This window comes from Loxodonta africana, chromosome 27, assembly GCF_030014295.1.
Source record: "Loxodonta africana isolate mLoxAfr1 chromosome 27, mLoxAfr1.hap2, whole genome shotgun sequence".
In the NCBI taxonomy this organism is placed as follows: Eukaryota; Metazoa; Chordata; class Mammalia; order Proboscidea; family Elephantidae; genus Loxodonta; species Loxodonta africana.
The window spans coordinates 4,537,904-4,548,192 of NC_087368.1; the positions used below are offsets into that span (position 1 = coordinate 4,537,904).

At 52.1% G+C, this 10,289-nt stretch overlaps 1 long non-coding RNA gene across 3 annotated transcripts in view; it reads left to right on the top strand.

Annotated features, from left to right (window-relative positions):
* Positions 1-7,413, top strand: part of LOC135228733 (uncharacterized) — a 151,766-nt gene extending 144,353 nt beyond the window's left edge. For 2 of the 3 annotated variants that reach the window (XR_010319528.1, XR_010319526.1), the window contains exons 4-5: positions 6,488-6,702; positions 7,159-7,413. This is a non-coding gene — a long non-coding RNA (uncharacterized LOC135228733). The remainder of the gene's footprint in view (positions 1-6,487; positions 6,703-7,158) is intronic. The other variant, XR_010319527.1, reaches the window with a different exon arrangement.
* The last annotated feature ends 2,876 nt before the right edge of the window (positions 7,414-10,289 follow it).

Sequence of the window (10,289 nt, forward strand, 5' to 3'; positions counted from 1 at the left end):
GCAGGAGCAGGATTGACATCAGCTGGTGGTCCGGGAGCCATTTCTGGAGGTGGCCCAGGATAGGGATCCACCCCTCCAGGCAGCTCTCCATCTGGTACCAGTGCTGGAGCTGATGACATAATAGGTGGTGCGCTGTGGAGCTCTGGTGCTGATACAGGAGCAGAATTTTCCCCAGGAGATTGTCCAGGAGCCGGTTCTTGGGGCAGAGTTAGCTCTTGAGCTTCTTTTACAATTGGCGCTGGCCCCGGCTCTGGAGCTGCAAGAGGAGAAAAGTTCACCAACATGACTGCCTTTCCTCATGCCTTGCCAATGATGGAAAACACCCACTGCCACGAAGAGAAGCCCATTCCCAAGAATTTCCACCCCAGGAAGTCTTCCCAGACTGTGGTCTACCACAGGAGGGTCTGAAGTTACTCAGATCCCTGGCTCAACCCCAGCCTCTGGGGGCCTTCCCATGTCCCCTTCACAAGCTCACATGCAGTCATGCCCAGTCTTCCTCACCCTCTGGCTCTGCCTCAGTGACCTCCATTTGATCCAGCCGTGCCAAGAGAAGTTGGGCATCGTGCTCTAGATGTGAGCCTGGCATGTTCACGTGCACATACTCCACCACGAGCTTTAGGCAGGGGAAGTCTGGGGGCTGATTGAAATCCTCCGAGTATTCCTTTAGCCATGTGCCCAGGATAAAAGAGATGGCGCTGGGGGTGGGTGGTGAAGAGCAGGGTCAGAAGCCTGGCTTTTCCCACCACACTGCCCTCCCAGGGCACCCCTGCAAGGGCCGAGTCCCTCTGTCTACCCCTGTACCGTTGACCTCCCAAAGGTCAGCACCACCCTGTATCATGCCCTCTGGCTGCCCTGACGGTGGCAGGCCTGGTCACTGATGGGGCTAGCACAGAGCCTTGTCCCTGGGAACTCCCCATCAATGGTCTGTCCAACTCTCCCTCCTCGGGGAGCCTGAATTACATCCCTTTCTGTCCCCTGGCCCTCTCCGCACTGGATAGTAACACTCTAAGGGAACGGAGATGTGTGTCTGCATGTTCACCTCAGTAGTGCTCCAGGATTATCTGATGCTGGACGACACACGGAGACCGTACCCTGATCCAGATGCCCAGGCCATAGGACCCCTCCTCTGGAGCGTGTGCACCAACGTGCTGCCTGGCTCTCTGCATGCATGTGAGGGCCTCTTCTCCCATGGAGACTGTTCTCCCCTGGAACAGGGGCCCCTCATGCAGCTGAGCACCCATGACTGGTGATCAGGATTTGGGAGCAATTTTCTCCACCCCCCGCTCCTCCTCCCCCAGCACCTCCTGTTTTGGGCCCCAAATAGGGGAGGGGGCAACAGGTGATGTGAGGGGATTGTGGGAAGATGAATTCTCTCAGGGGCATCTCTGAGCCCCCAGCCTCCCCTCTACTATCCAGGATGCCCAGGTTCCACTCCTAGCTCTCAATGACTGCTTACGCCCTGCAGGGGGTGTCTCTAAACTCATCCCTCTAGTGGAATCTAGATGTGTGGGGCCCAGGGTCTGCCAGCCCCAATCCAGACACAGGCCCCCTAAAACCTCAGCCCCTCCTTCTCCACCCAAAGTCCACTCACCGTTTCAGCTGCTCCTGGGGCTCACCGTACTCAGCAGAATAGGGGTGGTTACATCCATACCTAGAGGTGGTATGAGGGTGTCACATCTAATGCAGTGTGGACACTACTTGCTTAAGATGTCTAGTGTTCCTGTCTGATTCTCGGACTGGAGGCCCAGGAGGGCAGGGCTTCTTATCTGCTTTGTTCACTGAACAGTGCTAAATACCGAGAACTGTGTCTGCAACAGTAGGGGCTTCATGGATGACTGGTGAATGAGTGAACCCAACCAGCACCCTCCCAGGTATCTAAGAGTCCTGGTGCCCCTCTATCAGCCTACAGGGATCCCTGTTCTGGCTATACCAAAGACCCACTAAATGGAATCTCAGACTCCCCTTTACGAATGGGAAGTAGGTTTGCTCAAGGGTGCGTAGTCAGTGAGGGGTGAGGCAGAAAGCTTCTTCATGGGGGAGAGGAAAATAATAAATGTGAACATCCCAGGCCCTCCAGCACCCTTCATCTTAGAGCTGGGCTCCAGGTACACACTTCCTGTGGCTTATCCCATGTGGTCCTGACAGTAATTCTAGCCGATTGGACCTTTACCACCCCTCTTCTCAGGGAAGAAAACTGAGGCTCTGAGTAGTGAAGTGACATTCTCCAGACTCACAGCTGGTAGTAGGTAGAGTCCCCATTGGGCTATGGAGGGTGGGACGCTCACCTTCGGAGAAGCTGGTCTAGGACCTGCTGGGTGGTGGCGTAGGTTCTGTAGGCTCCCAGAAAGATTTCAATGTAGGAGATGTCACCCTTTATGTAGGCGGGCACCAGGAGCTCCACCAGCTTCTGCAGTGAGCCTGCCTTGAAGGTTTTCATCACCCAGGCCTCATTCAGGTCTTCGTCAGAACCACAGACACACTGGGGTGGGACAGAGGAGGGACACACTGTCAGAGGCAGCCCCATGAACCACCAGGAGTGTTGTGGGCCCAGAGGTCAGACTAGGTACTCCGTCTCCCTCAGTGATCTGTGGCAGGAGGTGGGACACAAGTGCTTTTAGCAGCAAAGAGAACTCAGCTTTCCAAGCAGGATTGGAGGTGGGGGATGATTACAAACATTAGGAACCTGAAGTGATGTTAACGAAGTAACCATGGTATCTCCCTGAAGGAAGAGCAGTATCCCAGTGAGTCCTCACAAAACACCCCATTCCAGAGGTGTGAAAACAGAAGCTTGGTGACATCCATTGTCAACTCAAAGTCACCTGGTCAGAGCCCAGAACTGTCTGAAACTAGGGCTCCGTGAGGTTTCCTCTGTGCTAGGTGAGGCCTGCTCTGTTCCTGACTCGGAGGGGAAGGTCTGGTGCAAGCTCACTTCCTCCCAGATGAAGACAGTGCACAGAGCAGGCACCGATGAGGTAAGCAAGACATGGACTTTTCTTTCTGTACATTAAAGGGGGTTTTGAGCACCCAGATCCAGCCAAGGGTGTTAGCCTAGAGATCCTGGAGTGGCAGAAAGACCCCCACAGAACTAAGGATCTGAACAGATGGCTCAGGGAGGGCAAATGTGAATGGTTGGTAAAGGACTGAGAGGTGGCTCAGCTTCTCAGGGCCAAGAAGTGCCTCAAAGCCACCCTGCAGTTCTGTTGGTCACCCTGACAGCAGATAGGGAAAATGGAAAAGAACCATACTGGAACAGGCTCAATGCAGAGACGCAGCCAGCATCACAATCTGCTGGGCCATGGGACTGCGACAGCTGTTTTGGGAAGGAGTCTGGCTGTAGTGATCCTAACTTGAAATGTGCACATCCTTCCCCCAGCATGCCACTCCTGGGAGTCTGTCCTGGGTGGGTCAGGATATGAGGACACGTGCTAGCGTTTCTGCAGCCCTGCTGAAAGGGCAGCAGAAGGAATCAGTCCAGGGCCAGCAGCAGTGAGAGACTCAGTCACTGTGGGAGCAGGCCTCTCTTCTGGAACATTCTACAGCAAGTCAGGATATAGCCTCTGACCTGAAAGGGTCACGTGTTGTGTTCCCCCAGATTGCAAGTTGTAGAAAAAGGTGTGTCATAGCCTGAGCCTTGTGCTCTAGGGTAAAAGAGGCCTGCTAAGTGTGATGTTGTGTGAAGCTGGGAGAAGGTGTGGAGGGACAGTCCAGCCGACTGCTGCCTGGGGCCCTGGGGTTGAAAGTTAAACACTAAAACAGCAGCAACGCACAAAATATGCATGGGCTTATGTGAACAGTAACTTTGTAGCCGGACAGGGCAGGGAGGGTGGGGGGGGGTGGGGAGGCTAATTACTTTGTGAGGAGTCTGGGGACCCTCAAGAGGGAAAGTCCTGGGAGGGACCTGAGGTCTACAGGGAGGTGTCTGGGCCGTAGGGCCTCCCTGGTCATCCTGGGTCTCTGGGTGGGGTCGCCACTCCCCTCCCCCCTCACTCACCCAGAACCTGTGCCAGCCCTTCCTGGTCCCTTTCTTGGGGTAGACCGAGTAGGTGACGCCATTCTCCTTTTCCTTGGGGATCTCCTGCAGGGAGTTCTGCAGAGACAGTGCCGGCAGCGGCCAGGGAGGCATCAAGAGTCCGTGCTGCCTCCTTCTCTCTCTGCCCCTCAAGCCCTTGTGCCTCCGAGGAGCTCCCAGTTCCCCCATGCTGGGCGGGCTGGACTGTGGGCAGCACCATCCAGCCCTGACCAAGTCCATGGATAGAAAAATCAAGCTCTGAGTATTGCAGCAGGATCTGGCAGAAGCTGGGCTGGCACAGGGTCAGCAGTGGCCCAGGCAGGCCAGCAGCTAGGGCTGCACATTGACTGCCACACTCAGGGTGAGCGGGATCTCAGAGAAGGTCCAGGTGAGAGTGCTGACTCAGCCTGTGACCCCAACAGTCCCTCCCTAAGGCCTGGTCTGAACTGGAACCTCTGGGTAGACTTACATCCCACTGTTCTGTCTGATCGGGGGATCGAGACAGGGAAGTGAAAGAGGTCTCCACATTTACCACCCCAGCCCCCAGCCTCCCCAAGGCACCCAACCTGATGGACTAGGCCCAGCCACGGACAGACTCAGGCCCATGAACCCAGTATGGTGAGAGGCCGTGGGGGTGGAGAGCTTGGAGTTGCCCTCAATGTGTGCTAGTCCTGAAGCAGCAGCCCCATTTTCATCATCCTCATTATCACTCCTCCCCTCCCAGACCTCCCCAGGTCACATGGCATCTCCTTCCCTGACCCCCACCATCTCTCTCCCAAATGGACCCTGCCTCAGCTAACAACTTTCTGCCTCATCAGTTCTATCCACATTTCTTCCCAGCTCCCATTACCAGGGACCCCATGAGGGCAAGGGCTGGCATGGCCAGGGAGATGCTATGCCCTGGGGGGGGTGGGGCTGCCCAGGTGGGATCACAGTGATGGCCTGGCCTGAATTGGCAGCCCTGGGCCACCCTGTGTTACCTTTGGATTCTTTTTGGTAAATGGCCTGAGCTTCCGTGGTTGGGGGACGAGCCCATGTCTCAGCCTTGGTGAAAGTGTCGAACTCCTGGGTCTTCCAAGCTTTGATACAAGGGAAGATGAGAGACAACAAGAAAACATGTTCCTAGTTTGAGTGTCTCCACTCAAGTGAGCTGGGTAGGGGCCAGGTTACCAGGGTTCCAAATTCTATGTAGTCTGTTGTCAAGGAAGTGAGGTCATGTCCTGGATCTTCTGACTTGGGCCTGATGTCAGTTAAGACCTCCCCAAAGTCCCCCAGGGCTGCTGAATGCTCACCTGTCCCCATGCCATCTCCATAACTGTACACAGTGACACCAACACAACCCTCCCCCTCCCCCCTAAAACCTGGGGAAGGCCTGGGTGAAGCCAGGGCCCCAGCTTTGTGCAGGCAGAGCTGGGTTCAGACAAAGCTCATCCCTCTCAGTTTGTGACCCTGGACAAGTCTTTGTGCTGCCCAGAGCGTCCCCAGTCCCCATACCCACACAATAGGGATCATTCTAGCTAGCATCTTCTTCCTAGGGACATCAGCAGGTATATGTGAGATAACATCTATAGAACCCGTGGGCTGGCATTACCTGTAGCTAATCAGGAGTGGATTATCTAATAGGCAAGGTAAGCATAGGGCTTACCTGCTTATCAGATCATCTGTAGTGAACATTTTCACCTTTTCATATTTTTCCACCACATCTAATACTCTGCTTCTAGGTATGGCTGGCATCTGCCTCTCCCCACCCCATAGCACCTTCCTACAGAATCAATGCCTCTTCAAATTTACAATTCCTGACGGGGGCAGATGACCCTGTAAGCAAGGCAAGCACAGGTCTACTTGTGCTTACTTACTAATCTGTAGTGAAAAATTTCACATGGGCTTTGCCACATCAAAGATGTGGTGATCACCATGCTTACCTTACCTATTGCATAATCTGCCCCTGTAGGTAATGCACAAACTCAGAAATGGAAGAATTTCAAGCAGGGTTGGGAAGCAGCATGGAGTAGATCCCCAAAAAGGGCTCGGTTCTGGTGGTGTGAGCTTGGGAAAGTCCCTTCCCCTCTTGACCTCAATTCCCAGTGTGCACTAGGAGGGGGTTGGAATGAAATGAACGTCAGATATTGTCACCCTCTGGATAAAACCTTCCAATAACTTCTGTTACATTTAGAATCTAACCCAGTGCCTCATCTCAGACTTGGGGGTAGGCGGCCTGCACAATGGCTCCCAAGAATCCTACCTCCTGGTCTCCACATCCTGTGTGGCCACCTCCCCTCAGTGTGCATTGGACTCAAGGACTCGCTTGTCAAGAATGTTGTTCTTGGTGTTAGGTGCCACTGAGTCGATTTCAACTCATAATGACCCCATTTGGGGCAATGTTTCTTGGCTCTGTTTTATTCTCTCTCTCTCTCACTGCCTGTCTGTCTCTCAGTCATCTCTCTCTCTGTCTGTCATTTATTTCTCATCTCCCCCCAGGAAGCAGCTGTGATGTATGACCTGCACATGGAGAGACTCATGTGACAAAGAGCTGAGGGAGGGTCCTGATCAACAAAGAGGAAATGAAGCCCCTAAGTCCAGCAGCTCTCAGAGTCCTGCTCATAACATGGAAGTGAATAGGGAGCAGATCTCCTGAGTCAGGACTCAGTTGAGACAACCACCACAGGCTCCTGAGAACTTGGGGCAGTTCCCAGGTAAGCCATGCCTAGATTCCTGGCGCACAAAGACTGCGTGCTGTGTGCTGTTTTGAGTCATTACTTTTGGGGGTGTTGTCATCACAGAGCAGGAGATAACTCCTCCAGCCCACTAGGTCATGGGTCCTCGATCTGTCCTCCTCCTCCCTGCCTCCTCTCCTCCTCAGCTCCCTCTAGCCATACTGGCTGCATTTCAACCCTCCCTCTAGACAAACTCATGTCTACCTTCCGCCTCTGCACCAACTGCATCTTCTCCCTGGCACACTGTACCCGGACTCGTGCAGGGCTGGTGCCTCCTGTCATTTCATCACACATAAATGTCACCTTAGTAAGGGCTTTTGGACCACACCCTAGCCTTATCTCACAGCGCCCTGCTTTATTTTCTCTATAAAATATGCTCTTTTCTTTGCATGTATTTGTTTTCATTCTTTTACCCATCTTCATGTTTCCCTACAGATTGTGACCTCCTGGGGACAGGGACCACGTGGGTCATTTTCAGAACCAGCTCCTGGACCACCCGCTGATGTTGATCCTGATCCTGCACTAACACTGGAGCCCCACAGTCCACCAACTATTCTGTCACCAGCTCCATCACCAGCATCAGATGGACAGGCAGCTGGAGGCGTAGATTTCAATCCTGGGCCACCTCCAGAAATGGCTCCCAGATGACCTGCTGATGTCGATCCTGTTCCTGCTCAACATAAGAGCTCTATAGAGCACCAGGTCCTCCATCTCCAGCTCTGCCTGGGTCACCAGAGGTTGAGTTATTTCCCGCACCTCCTCCACAGCCACCCCTCATTCACAGCTAGGAAACATCAGCTCCAGAACCAGACTCTTTCTTCAGCGCACCTGAGTGGGAATTTTTTTGGTTTTGTCATAGTATTTTTCCAGGTCATTTTATACTTTATACTATTTTAACAGGTAGATTGCTCATAGAATAAAATGTTTTAATAGTTTTAAAGTGTGTAGTATAGTGACTTTATGTACTTTTACAATCTTATTCAACCATCATCAGTATCTACTTCAGAACATTTTCATCACCACTGTGATGGTTAATGTTATGTGTCAATCTGGTTAGGCAATGATTCTCAGGGATTTGGCAGAAATTATGTAATCAGCCTCCATTCTGTGATCAGATGTGAGCAGCCAATCAGTTGGAAGAGGAGTTTCCTTGGAGGAGTGAACTGCAAATTCACACACCTCCTGGTACCTGGTATCCAGCCATTAATCTGGCCCATGCCTTTTTCTTCATCCTCGTTTTGAAGAACAGGCCCCTCTCAGTGAATCACAGCACTGATCTGTAGGATTTTGGAACAAAGCCCTGCCATCCTCTGCAGATAACTACTCTCTTTTTGAGAAACAGCTTTTGGCTTGTTACTGGGCCCTAGTAGAGACAGAGCGCTTAACCGTGGGCCAGCAAGTCACCCTGTGGCCTGAGCTTCCCATTATGAACTGGATGTTGCCTGACCCACAGAGTTGTAAGGTTGAACTTGCCCGGCAGCACTCCATCATTAGTCGAAGCAGTGTATACAAGATCGGGCCTGAGCAGGATGTGAGGGTCCAAGTAAGTTGCATGAGGAAATGGCTCAAACGCTCATGGTCTCCATTCCTGTCACATACCCTTAATCTCCCAGTCTGCACCTATGGCCTCATGGGGAGCTCCTTATGATCAGGTGACTGAAGGTGAGAAAACTCGTGCTTTGTTTACAGATGGTTCTGCGCAATATGCGGTCACTAGTTGAAAATGGAGAACGGCGGCACTACAGCCCCTTGCTGGGATCTCCCTGAAGGACCATGGTGAATGGAAATCCTCCCAGTGGGCAGAACTTCAAGTAGTGCACCTGGTTGTTGACTTTGCTAGGCAGGAGAAATGGCCAGATGTGCGATTGATTGTATGTGTACTGATGAACGGGCTGTGGCCAATGGCTTAGCTGGATTGTCCAGGACTTGGAAGGACATGATTGGGAAACTGGAGACAAGGATTTATGGGGAAGAGAGGTATGTGGATAGACCTCTTTGAATGGGCCAAAGAAGTGAAGATATTTGTGTCTCATATGAACCCTCACTAAAGACTGAACTTAGCAGACGAAGACTTTAACAATCAAGTGAATAGGATGACGTGTTCTGTGGAAACCACTCGTCCTCCTTTCCCAGGTACTCCCATCATTGCTCATGAACCAAGTGGCCACGATGGCGGGGTTGGAGGTTATGCATGGGCCCAGCAACATGGACTTCTACTAATCAAGGCCACCTTGGTGACAGCCTCTGCTAGGTGCCCAATCTGCCAACAGCAGAGACCAGCACTGAGTCCCCAGTATGGCCCCATCCCTCAAAGTGATCATCCAGCAACCTGCTGGCAAGCTGATTACATTGGACCACTTCCATCATGGAAAGGGCAGCATTTTGTTCTTAAGGGAATAGACGTTTACCCTGAATATGGATTTGCCTTCCCTGCATGCAATGCTTCTGCCAAAACTACCCCATACGCTTACAGAATGCCTTGTCCACCATCACAGTATCCCACATGCATTTCCTTGAATCAAGGGACTCACTTCACAGCAAATAAATTGCAGCAGTGGGCCCATGCTCATGGAATTTACTGTTCTTACCATGTCCCCCATCATCCTGAAGCAGCTGGTTTGATAGAATGGTGGAATGGACTCCTGAAGACATAATTACAGTGCCAGCTAGGTAGCAATACCTTGCGGGGTTGGGGCAGTGTTCACCTCGGGGCTGTATATGCTCCAAACCAGAGTCCCATATATGGTGTTGTATCTCCCGTATCCAGGATTCTTGGGTCCAGGAATCAAGGGTTGGAAATGGGAGTAGCACCACTCACTATTACCCCTAGTGACCCCCTCACAAGACTTTTTGCCTCCTGTATCCTAGCTTCTTGGTTTGTTTTTTGATGTGCCCAAATGGGTTGCTTGAGTGAGCTAGCTTGATTAGTTTCACCTTTGAAGTTCTGCTGTCCTGTCACCAGATGGCTAGAGGTGTTATCAGGTATATCAGTCTAGGAGTCCATTCACTTTTGTTGTATGGATTCAGCTCAGGTGTCCAGGTAGGCGATCATCTAGTGTATGGTACAGGCTATGTCCTACAGTCTTAGAGGGCCAGGGGTGATTGGTGTAGATACTAGTATCTGGTTGCAGCAGGGGATCACACTCTGAACAAGGTGGGGGGCTGAGAGACGTTCCCCATGTATCTGTGAGGAAAGTGTGTCCTTTTTCCCTAGAGCGTTCAGGTGGGTGGGTTCTGCAGATGGACCATGGTCACCAAAGGCTTTTCATCATAAGGACTGGGAGGTACCAGTTATCCTCGGATCCATGTCACAAGTGGCTGGGTGACCTGAGTGGAGCTACCAGTCCTTTTTCCCGTGATGTGGGTAGGTGAGGACCTTGTTTAATAGGCAAAGTAGTGTCAAATACCAAACACCCACCTCTCCACCACACAGCTGAAATGGTTGCAGTCTGCCATCAAGGGCTTATTCTCCTGGAATAGGTCCTCACAGTGGGTCCATGCAGGGGGAAAAGATATTCAAAGTCCATGGACCATTTCTGCCTGGACAGGAGCCGCTTCTTTCCTGA